This window comes from Schistosoma haematobium, chromosome 5, assembly GCF_000699445.3.
Source record: "Schistosoma haematobium chromosome 5, whole genome shotgun sequence".
NCBI classification, from domain to species: Eukaryota; Metazoa; Platyhelminthes; class Trematoda; order Strigeidida; family Schistosomatidae; genus Schistosoma; species Schistosoma haematobium.
The window spans coordinates 5,934,358-5,946,636 of NC_067200.1; positions in this window are offsets into that span (position 1 = coordinate 5,934,358).

A 12,279-nucleotide genomic window follows, 5' to 3' on the forward strand; every position below is an offset into this window, starting at 1 on the left:
TTCCTGTAAATTGAGCCCCGCACCTGTCATGAAAGGGAGAGAAAGAGAGAAAAAACTGATAAATAACAGATAAGAGCTGAGATTGGCGAACCAAATAATTAGGTATGCAAATTATTAGCACTTTTATACAACTGTTCTTTTGTCCCAGACAAAGATAAGATATATTCCAGACCATGACTATAAGTGGTGCAGTCCGGGTATTTTTCAATACTATTTGGCTTGTTTATCAAAATATAGATAAATTGGAATATGTCAACAGTATAAATTTATCACTACCAAAATGGACATCAAGCCGTTTGATTCTGGGGAGGTATGAATAACTACGGTGGTGTCTCAAGGGTTAAGAAGGAGGATGGACTAATTACACGAAATTTGACTAACTTACATATTATAACTTTTCAAAATCTTGTAGGTCTATCTTAATCTTGCCGGTCACTTTCAGAGATTATTGAATAGATTTCTTCCGAGATAAAGGAAAGGAATCTGTAAGTGCCTGTAAAGTGAAACGTAATTTTCTAGAAGTTTGCCAACAAATGCAATGAATCTTGTTTTTTTTCTATTGACGAATTAATCAAACTATCAAAATACTTCAGTAACATTGTATTTTATAATTACTGATAGATAAATCCATTAAAGTCGTTCAATTAACACGAAGCTCCAACAACATATGACTGTCTATTACATTAGTAGTTTAAAATAACTACATTTTGTTTAAATGATAGCAATACATCATTTCATCTTTAAGCTCAGTAGCTTAGTGGATTGTGTGTCGTAATTTGGAGAGATAAGTACTGAGTTCGAATCATGGTCTAGAGACCAACATATGTAATTCAAGTACAAACTCAAAGATTAGGACACATCTCGAATCCCATTTCTAATTACACTCCCAAAAATATTATTAGAACTTTAACTATAGGAAATGTAAAGGTTTGTACATAGGATGGATATACATGCCAGCACAGATTGATCAAATAAAACTGAATATCATCCATGTGGGAATACAAGTCCTTATGAACTTGGAAATGTTTATTACTGGCGTTCATCACTGAAGTGATTGATTCCAACTGGTATCCACGACTAAACTTGATCATAACAATGACGACTGGTAACCAGTTTTTGATTTATTTAAAGAAGCTGACAAAATTCGAACGTAATTCGTGTAAAAATGCACAAATGACTTTAAAAACTGTTAACTATTCGTATGAAAAAACAAACAATATATTCAACCAACAATTAGTGGAATAAATTTGGGAAGATGTTTAAAGGACAGTCCAGTTAGTTTTTTTAATCAAGTCTTTCTTAGGGTGATACAAATATAACTTGAAAAATTGACTGATCACTCACAAGTGGCCGATGTCATGACTGTCTAGCCCATTTAGAGCTAACCGAATTCTATCGATCAAGTTGCAACATGGCCACTAGTCTAATCTACTCGGCATCACGTGCACAATGTTGAGACGTAAGGCGGTGGTTGGAAGTAGTTGAGAGAAAAATGATTCCAGATTTTGTACTTTTAAGTACTCACCAGCAAGGTGTACATGTAATCCTAAGGACAGTGATGCCCCTGAACGATCCGATCTTTTGTGGATAGAATCGGACCAGCACTAAGACATATGATTGAATCCACCAGTGAAAACCAGTACCCTTAAGATCACAGGTAATTGTTGTTAACGAATGGAAAACAGTGAAAAACTTGGGTTCATATTTTCCTGTCAACTATCTCCAAACCCCAGTTTACGACCGTGTCCTGTTCCTCAAAAATCCAGTTATCTATGGAAACGTTAACAAACAATACATTTTCCTTCATATTTCTCTACAATCGCTTACGGCTTTGGGGTAAATTGGTAAAAATTACAATCACTTCAATGATTTGTGGGGATTTATGTGAATATCATAATGTCTAATAACTATGATAATGCATTTACACCAAGTCCACAACCTCAAACTGAATTCATATATTACCATTAAAGTAGTCAGGACACCAAAAGCATGGTCCTAAATACCCCATACAGATCACTTGGCGAAATGTCGGAAATCAGGGACGACAGCGTACCAAAATAATGTTTTTGTTTTACGTTATATACATCAAAGTCTAATAGGACCAAGCACTAAAAACAGTATGCACCTTACGAAATAGAGATAACATTGCGAAGAAATAAAAAAGAGAACATGGTCTTAAAATAGGATAAACGTAAAATGATGATTCATCATATAAGGTACAGTTCGTATAACAATAGAACGGAAGACTTCTTACGGTTAAGTGGGTTCTCCCTACTTTTATGGAGGAAGTAGGAAAAATTTCCGCCGGTGACCTCAATTATGAACTGTTTCTGAAGACGTCTCAAGCCAATGAATTGCATTATCTGTAATACCAACTACAGAATATTGTTGGGCCTGTAGATGTCAATCCTACGGAAATATTTCTCATACTAAGAAACTAAATTATAAAATGATCGTGTCTATGCTTATCCAACCACTTCAGGCATAAGAAAGTGTGGAAGGCGTTTAGACAACACCCTCAAGACACCGATGTAAGTTAACTACAACTTAGCCAATGTACCAGCTTCATGATCTCATTGCTTTGCTTGGTAATTGAGAAAATTACGGTCGGTAATGCAGGTCTGTTGGCGTATGTTAATCTTCCCTAGTGCCCTTTATCTCTTGAGAAGGCAGCATCGATAGAACTACTTGGTCACACGAAGGCATCTCACTGTCGTCCACCATAAATCAGTGGTACATATTCGCCGTCCAACCTTAATTACTATATTTTCGAACTAGTAACTACCCAACCGACTTAATCATCAGTGTACAAGGAAGGCACTGGTGTCTCACGCTACGTCAAAGACCAATTCTCCAGTATAAGCGCGACAGCTAGTACATCCAGGTCGCTTGAAAGGACAGGAAAGCGTTAAATTCACCACAACTTTATGAGGATTTAAGCCACCAAACAATGCATCTAACTACATATACACCAGTGCGCCCGACAACTAGTGACAAACAATAGCATGAGTTGTCTAGTTCGATTTGATTCAGTTGGGAACCAGATGTCAGGCCACTACAAATGTTGACAACCATCTAGCCACAATTTTAATAGCAACCAAGTTGCTTTTAAGAGCGACGACATACGCCTTCGGAAACTAGCTCAAGGACTCCTTTCGGAACATGACATTTTTGCAATGAACTCAGAAAACCGATGTGATAAGTTAGCCAACTCCCAAAGACATAAGGCCACTCACAATAAGTCTGAAATTGTTAACTTCTCGGCTATGGTAATGTTACATACCTCACAAAGCTGTGCCTACATTAGCTGATTATAAAAAGGGAATACGAACTATTTCGTTCACTTGATTTCTCGACTTCGCACCTCTGCGAAACGAGCCACTCAGTGCATTGATAACTTGCTCAGGTCATGAAACGGCCGTGCAGTATACGAACTTTTACGTAGCTAACCCCTCTACCAATTGATGCAAAGATTTAGAATAACAGTTGACTTTTCGAGATAAGCATGAAGTACGTCTTTTTATAGGTAACAGGAAGGTAGCCGTTTCCCGAAACTTCATATTGACTGCGTAGGTAGTGAGCCAACTACATATTTCAATACGCAACAACTAGCACGAGAACGCCATTTAACAACAAATCAATATAATGAACTAAGTTCATAAGACTATTATTCAACAAACTTCTGTATTTATATATTTATGTTTGGTGTAAACCAAGATAAACAGAAAAACAAAACTCCTCGATCTCGTAGTCTGTAAGGAAAATAGTCGTGTGACAATGCTTTACAAATATCAGACCCGGAGTACATTAACCGACCTTCTTAAGGACATCAACAATCGACATTATACTAGCCTGATCAACACCGAGATAAGCCTCGATGACAGCCCCCGGTATGAATCCATCGGTTTTCGCGGAATCATTACAGGACATTGTATGGACCCTTGTTGTAGTCAGTCTGGAAGGCAAAAAGAATCGTGTGACAATGCTTTGCAAACTTCAGACTCATTAAATCAGCTAATATTAAACCGACATATTTACGGACACCAACAATCATCATAGAACTAACCTAGTCGTCACTCAGACAAGCTTCAACCGGCAGTCTTTCATCAGTCGGTATTACCGCAAAACGGGATAATCTTCACAGGACATTGTGTGGATCCAGGTTATACCGGGACTTCATGAATACGCTCCGCAATGAGTGTCACAGCAGGCTTGAAAAACCAACAACTTGTCTTTCACATTGAGAAGCTATTTTCCGAAAGTTGACTAAGTAACTGCGTAAGGAGAAAACAATTAGTTTTCGGTCGACTCAGAGACATTGTAAATCATGTTATCATAGGATTGACAGATTGTGAAGTTACATCATGTGACCAACGAATTTCATTACTTACCATTCGAACATAGTTGCCTGGAAAATAAACAAAATTACAAGAGTAATGATAATGATTTAAGCATATTAGGTGAGGAATACATGAAACAAACACTACATACATCTTCAGACATCTCCAAGTCAACGTAGCGCATTTTCACACGGTGGGTTCTAACCGTGCTGTGGAATCCCACTGAAAATTACGCTCTGGAAACGGAGAATAATCATCACTCCCATGCAATCAAACAAAACTACCACGTACTTAACATACTTCCCGCGCAACTGCGTCATGCTGCACGCCACAACACACAGTTATATATATACACTTCTTACAATGTACACAAACAAAAACAAGGAAATGTATACGACTGCATGTTCAATATAATGCATTTTATTGAAGGAGCATATTTTATTAATTTCCATAACTCATGAATAAACATAGTCAAAATCAAATGCTGATCATGAATATCAATGCTTATATTATTAACAATATATATTCAAAGTATTTTTTGGAGGGCATTATCAGGGAAGTAATCTTCATGCAATAGAACGATGTTGAATTGGTGAAATGGGACTGACGTAGAGTGTACATTGAAGCTAAAATATTAACCATTTAAAAATCACCAATGTCGTTTGGAAGTTGCAAGGTTGTGATTCACAAACTCTTCATATAACCGTATATCTACGGTTACTTAAGATAGTCTTTTCAACTCCACATAAATTGCACCAGACAAATATGTTCCTATTTGTGTTAAATTGGTGTCCTTGATACACTGAAGTCTGATATCTCGTGGATTCTGTGGTTTTCAAACCCTGTGATTCACCGTGACCATATATAAAATGACGATGTCCTCTGGTTTGCCCAAATATTGGTATTTTCTTTGAATTCCTAATGGAAGTATATCTGCAGTTTTAGAAATTCAGGGTTGAGTACATGTGAGTCCCTGTTTGAAGTACGATATTAGTATGCTCGTATTTATACTTGACGTCCAAAAAACTCCAAGTCCTTTAACTTATGTCTTTAAATAAGTCTATAAAAAAGTATTTTTGTTGGTCCTTGCCATTTTAAATTCAAATTCTGCTAAGATATTTATTGAATTTTATAAATTCCGAGATCATACTTGACTGAATAAACAAACTTTGATTATTCCACAAAAGGTGACCAAATGATAGTGTTGAGGTAAGTAAATACCCAAAATCAATAGCTATGTAGGTCTCCGACATTTACGCGAACTCATTCACTGGATCTTCGTTGTTACAAATGTTTCAATGACAATCGCTGGTATGAATCTGCTTCAACATCATAATCTACTCATCGACATGCGCAAATAGACGGAAAATACTTAGTTATCTGTTTGTGTACTTCTTATTCTGGTTTAAGATTATCCCCAATCACAGTAAGGCACATGACTGACCCGTACTATCAACAAATACTCCATGAGTACCCTGAGATATACCAAACGAAACCGAAATTGCTATGTGTAAGCAGCGATGTTACACGTTTCGTCACGACTACAAGACCATCTAAATTCTCGAAAGCGCGCCGACTAGCTCCCGAAAAGCTGAGGTTGGCTAAAAACAAATTCGACCATATGAAAGACTTAGTAATCATTCGGCCATCAAACAGCACATAGGCATCTCCCTTGCACATGGTCCCTTAAAAAGGATAGCAACGATTGGGGTCCAACAAAAGACGATTGAATGTGAAAACCATTTCTGATCATTGCCCATTGCCTCACGTTCACGGTTCGGCAGCTACCTTGAGAGGTACAACTATTTTCTTAATATTCGAGTCAATTCAACCGTATGACCGAATTCCCATATCTGCTGACGGCATTCCTAAAATCTCTATCATCATTCCCTTATGTCTCTACGAGATTTTGCGCATGCCTTTCGGCTCAAGAAATGCTACCCAAACATGTTTCATACGACTAACTGGGAATTATTTACAGATGACTCACTGGAAAACACTACTGATGTTATCACTTGTTACCTTAAATTCTGTTTTGATATTTGTTGTCCTAATGAAACCATTTTTGTAAGTTTTGATCGACTTACATCTTCACAACTAAAACGACTACGGAGGATGAAAGAAAGAATGTACAAGGAGAAGAACTCTAATGAAGTTCGTAAACTAAATGGTCTGATAAACCTAGAGATTAGACGTCTCAACTGTATGTTTGCTCAAAAACTCTTGTCTTGCAAAAACTCTCCAAGTATGTGGAAATTGTTTAAAGAACTTTCAGGTGACAGACAGTTTAGAAGCGATAACCAGCTGAATGTTCGTGACTTAAATAAGTCTTTTGTACGTCAGTCATCTGATGTGATGCTCCCTCTATCCATGGGTCTAAAAAAGCTGTTTTCCTACTTTCACCGAAACTGATGTACGACGATATCTCCAGTCGCTTAATTCATCTCGATGTTTGGGACCTGATGGTATCCCAAACATCCTTTTTAAAAAATGTGCTGACGTTCTATGTTATCCGTTCACAACTATATTTAACAGATCCTTCTCATCTAATCTCATACCGAAAATGTGGAGAAAGATGAAGATAATTCCTGCACCCAAGAAAGAATTTGGTGATAAGAATGTAAAATTTAGACCTATTGCAATAACTTCACCCTTCCTCAAAACCATGGAAAAATTATTAATACTTCCACTTCAGCCTGCGATAATAGAGCATACTGACCCATACCAGTTTGCATACAGGCGCAAAAGAAGCACTTTAGGTGCTGTTGCAGTTCTGCATCACAATATAGTGTTCAACTTAGAAAAGGGTAAGAAGTATGTTCGATGTGCTTTTCTGGACTATACTTCAGCTTTTGACTCTATACCAAGACAGCATTTACTTAATAAGTTAATCAGCGTCAACACTGACAGCTGGATAACCAACTGGCTATGTTCCTACCTCTCTGGAAGGAAACAGTACACTGTGTTTGGAGGAAAGTGTTCAGAGTCTCTACTGTCTCATGAAGGTGTACCACAAGGAGTTGTTCTTTCACCTCTTCTATTCTCTTTTTTTCTGCATGACCTGCCATCTTCCACTGAAAACACTTTTGTGAAATATGCGGATGATCTCACTGTATGTATGCCTATATCTTCCTCTTTACATCCCATAGAAATGAATGAGTTTTTGTCTCGTATTGATTGTTGGTCTGTTGGTAATGGTCTCATACTTAATCCGTCTAAATGTCAAGCTGTTAACTTTAGCATGAGACATGAACGGAATATAAACACTATTTTGAGATCCCATAATGCTTGTACCATCGGAGACTCTTTGATAAACTTGGTGTCGAAGGTCAATTATCTTGGTGTCACCTTTTCCTCTGATCTGTCTTGGTCTTCCCACGTTTTATTGTTATCGAAGAAGGTTTTCCGTCTGACCTACTACATAAAGAGATTGCATGCTCTTGGAATTACTCGTCATTTACTCTTACAATTTGTCAATTCTTGCATATTACCTATTATTCTTTACTGTTCTTCATTATTCTTTCCCGGGCTTTTGAGAAAAGACTTCGCTGTATTGCGAAGAGTGCTGAAGGCAGTCAGCAAGATGTGTGGTGAATCTTTGAGGTCATAATTAAAATGGTTGTTGATAGACATTTAAAATCATGCAAACTCCTGGCAGGTGTTATTTTATCGGATACTACCCATCCCCTTCACTCTTATCTTTCTCCTTGTATATCTTCTGGTAGAACGAGACATAATTACATTAGAATCCATGCACGCAAGGAAAAGTATAAAAGTTCTATAATACCTTACCTAGCAAATATGCTCTGTGACAAACAGGTTGTTAGAATTAACCTAGTCAATAACTTGCATTCTTAACATGTCTTTGATTTTAAAAAGTTTGTACAGTTTTTTGGTTTCTTTTTTTGGTTTTTCTTTTTTTAAAAAAAACCTTTTTTTAATTTCTTTTTGTATTTGTTACTGCCTTTTTGTTCGTTGTTCAGTAAGTAACTTGTTGGAATACCCTGTGCTGAGAATTCTATATTGTACCAAAATATAATATTGAATAAAGCCATTAATAATAATAATAATCTTTAATGAATATGGATCTAAACTCCTACGCGAACAGGCTAGCAAACGCAACGCGCTCAGTTAGATGTTTCCAGTCGATCCCAATCAACTGACGTTTCTGTTCAACTTGCCTCACGATATAATTTGTGTCACTGAGTGAAAAATACGAAAACCTTTTTTCCAAGTCTATTTAAGTGTGTTTATTATTTTAAAAAATTGAAAGAAACAATCTTTGCAAAATGTTTTCAAGCAGTCGCATATGATGTACACTCATATCAGGTTTTGTTCTCAAGTTTTGCTTCCTTACGCAAGTACGACTGCATTTTGATGTACACTTACACTTCCTTTTTTTCCTCTTTAAGACGGCTGGGAGAGACGAAAAACCGACGAATAATGCGGTGAATATAGTTTTTCATTGTTCATTTTTTATTGCTATATTGTATCACGTGGTCCCACACGAAAGATAAAGACGACCAGATGCTGCGGAGCACAGCAAGCTATCAGAAGTGTTTAACTCTCTACAAGCTACACCCCATTAGGAGTGAGCCGTAGCAGTAAATGAATCCCTGTTTTCAACACTAGTTTTACTTGAAACATCCTAGCTGGTGGCGCACAGTCACGCATCCGCACCAGATCACGAGTTAGCACGTCGTGCTACTCATCCTTCACAACTGTTAGTTAGCTTCGAATAAAATTTATTTGCTTACTCAGGCTTGTTACCCCTCGTCGAGGAGAATAGGCCACCCACTGGTATTCTCCAGCCAACTCTTACCTGGATAATCCATTCCAGTTTTTTCCAGTTGCTATACATCCTTTTCGTGTCTCCCACCAATCCTCGGTGTAGTCTGTTCTCTGGCCTTCCTGCTTTCCGTTTCCATTAGTGATTCAAAGTTAGCGCTTGCCTTGTGATGTAGTTTGGTGATTTCCGTAATGTATGTCCCATCCACTTCCCATGTATCTTCCTAATTTCCCCTCCAAGTGGAAGCTGGTTTGTTCTCTCCCACGGTAAGTTGTTACTGATGATATACGATCGATGGACATTGAGTATCTTAGTAGACGATTGCTTATAAACTGAGCTGAAATAGCTTCGACAGAAAGGGAAACAGCCATTTGTGTATCGGAATACATCATATAATCCTATACTTTCAGCTCTTTTTTGAACCGCTTCAATTTATACAGTTCTTTGTCCATTCACAACATATTTACACTTGTTTTCGTCAACCTATTTGGATGCTTTTGCTCAAAAAGTACCTTAATAAAGGGGAATTTTACTAGGTGGTCATACCTTCACTATTTCACCATAAATGACTCAATTTCAACAGGCACGGACATTGTCTGCTTTGGTTATCGCACTTTCTTTTTCTTACCCTATTTTTTCAGCCCTCTCAAGATATGTGACCGATAACGCACATGAAACGAATGACTTCATCCAGCGCGACTAATTTTGCCTCAGATGTTTCAAAGGCATATAAGGTTATGGTTTATAGAAGCTCTCAAATTTACGTGGATTTACTCCCAACTATCAGTCGCACGTCACAACGCAACCTCCATAAAGCGCGCCAACTGTCATATTGACAATACGGATCTCACTAATATTATTTGCATTTATATGTGAGAAGTATTATCCCCAGCACATTTACGACCAATGTGTAGAATTATGATCTACTTCGTTATTAGCACTACTCTAATCATAGACCTAATCCTAAAATTGTGGATGTCATGTCGTAACTGTCTAATTTATAAGATCTTACACAGACGTCACACCACTGTCTACACTGACTCATCGTATCGTAACAATTACCAATATATGATGGAGAACACATTCAAACTGGAGGTAACAACAACATATTTAATGAGTAGAAACAAGTTATACAGAGCGACCACGCCTGCGAAGCTGAGCCATGCCACCCGATTGGATTCGATTCAGTTCATCCCTCCCGCCTACATCGTTGCGCATTTCCCTGCGTTATATGTTGAATGTCTATCTTTCCCAGTTGTTCCGTGTTCAGCCCTGAGGATTGTGGTTAGGACCCAATGTCGCTACACTACTCCCATGCCAGAATTAACGTGACGTTGGTTCGACACCACATCGAGTGGGACTGTCGCGCGCTGGAGGTTACCAAGAAAAATAATAAGAATCCTCCGGGTGTTGATAAGCTGAAAGATAAATCAGGAAGAAAGCGGCAGCAACTGATCAAGAAAAACATGTAGCAATTTGAAAATCTTTGGTTTTATTCTTAGCACGCAAAAAATAGAAATCCACGTGAAGATTAAGAATAAAGAATGATTTCGTGTATATATATTTATAAATCGCCTCAAGATGCGTAGTAATAACCATTGGTTAATAACTAATAGGGAGTACAAGTATTTTGTATTTAGAAATACAAAAATATAATCAATGTTTTGTCGGTGCTGATATCGGTATTACCTTTGGTTCAAATGAGAAGGTCCACTGACGTTTATATTGGCATGCTATCCGTGTGAATTGACTTCCAAGTGCATGTCCATTAGTAGGCTGACTGAAAGAACAAACGTATAACCATAGAAAAGAAGAATTGCAACTAGTGTTACAGTTAGTTTGTTACGTTTGATATGGTTTATTTAGTTATGGGGAGATATTCTCGACCTCATTATTACATAATCGTGATAGAATTTAGTAATGCTACCAATACATGTGAATGATTATCAAAATATTTTTTGATACGTGGAAGGTTATAATTATGTGAATTATAGACAGTTAGCTGAGAGGAATTAGTTAAACATGAGTGTATTCGTAAGAGACATGCTCTTGACTCAATATTATTTAAATTCATATTCACCGACTGATGGTGCATACAAGTCAGTTGCAAGTATCGAGTTTCGCATAGGTTAGTTTGTCTTTTATGCAACTAATTTGGTAGACCAATTCATAAACCCAAATCCGTGTAGAAATAACGACTATGATGGGTTTAGTGAAAACATGTTAAAGGCAATTCAAATGATAGTTAAATTTAAATGGCATAGATGGTATAATACGATACATGTATAAGTTATGTTAACGTATGAGTTGATCTAGTTTTTGACAAGTTAAAAAATCTTGAAAGTTTAGACGACTCGTAGAACTACAGCTAGGAATATGATGAGTTATAATATAGACGTTTCATAAGGTGTTAGCTTAGTGACATAAACAGGTGGAAAATGTAATTGAAACTAATAACTTTCAAATAATTTTTGAATATAATATGCTTCGTCTGTAAACAACACACTTTCAGAGTAGTATGTTGTAATAAAAAGCTATTAAATATTTCTCATACCAAGAACGCTTTGGGAGAGTTTCATATAAAATATATACGGCTAGTCTAAGCGAAACTATATACCAGTTAAGAAGCATCAAAAAAGGTAAAACACCGAGCAAAAAAGCTAAACTCGCCTGGATTACTTCTGTTATTTAGACTATTGAATAGATTTGACATATATAGGAGCATTTGTGACAAGTAGTAATGATTTAAAAGCAACCAAATTAAACACGTAGTATTCCAACCACTTCCTCAATGTGTGTGATGCCAATGACAATGTTACTTGGTTGATTCGGAACAAATGGGCCAGTTCATCTGGGAAGTCTGTATCGTGCAGCTGCATCCTAGATGTCCACCGTATCCCGTGCTTCCCTTCAGATGTTGACGTCTTCATGATCCAGTCGATCACCAGGAGAAAGAGACAGGGTGAGAGTAAGCACCCCTGCCTGACACCGGTCTTTATTTCGAACGAGTTTGTCAGCTGTCCTCCATGTACGATTTTGCAGTTTAATCCATCATAGGAATTCTGCATGATATTGACTATCTTCTGAGGCACGCCGTAGTGTCGAAGAAGCTTTTATAGTGTTGTTCTGTCCGCGCTACCGAATGCTTAT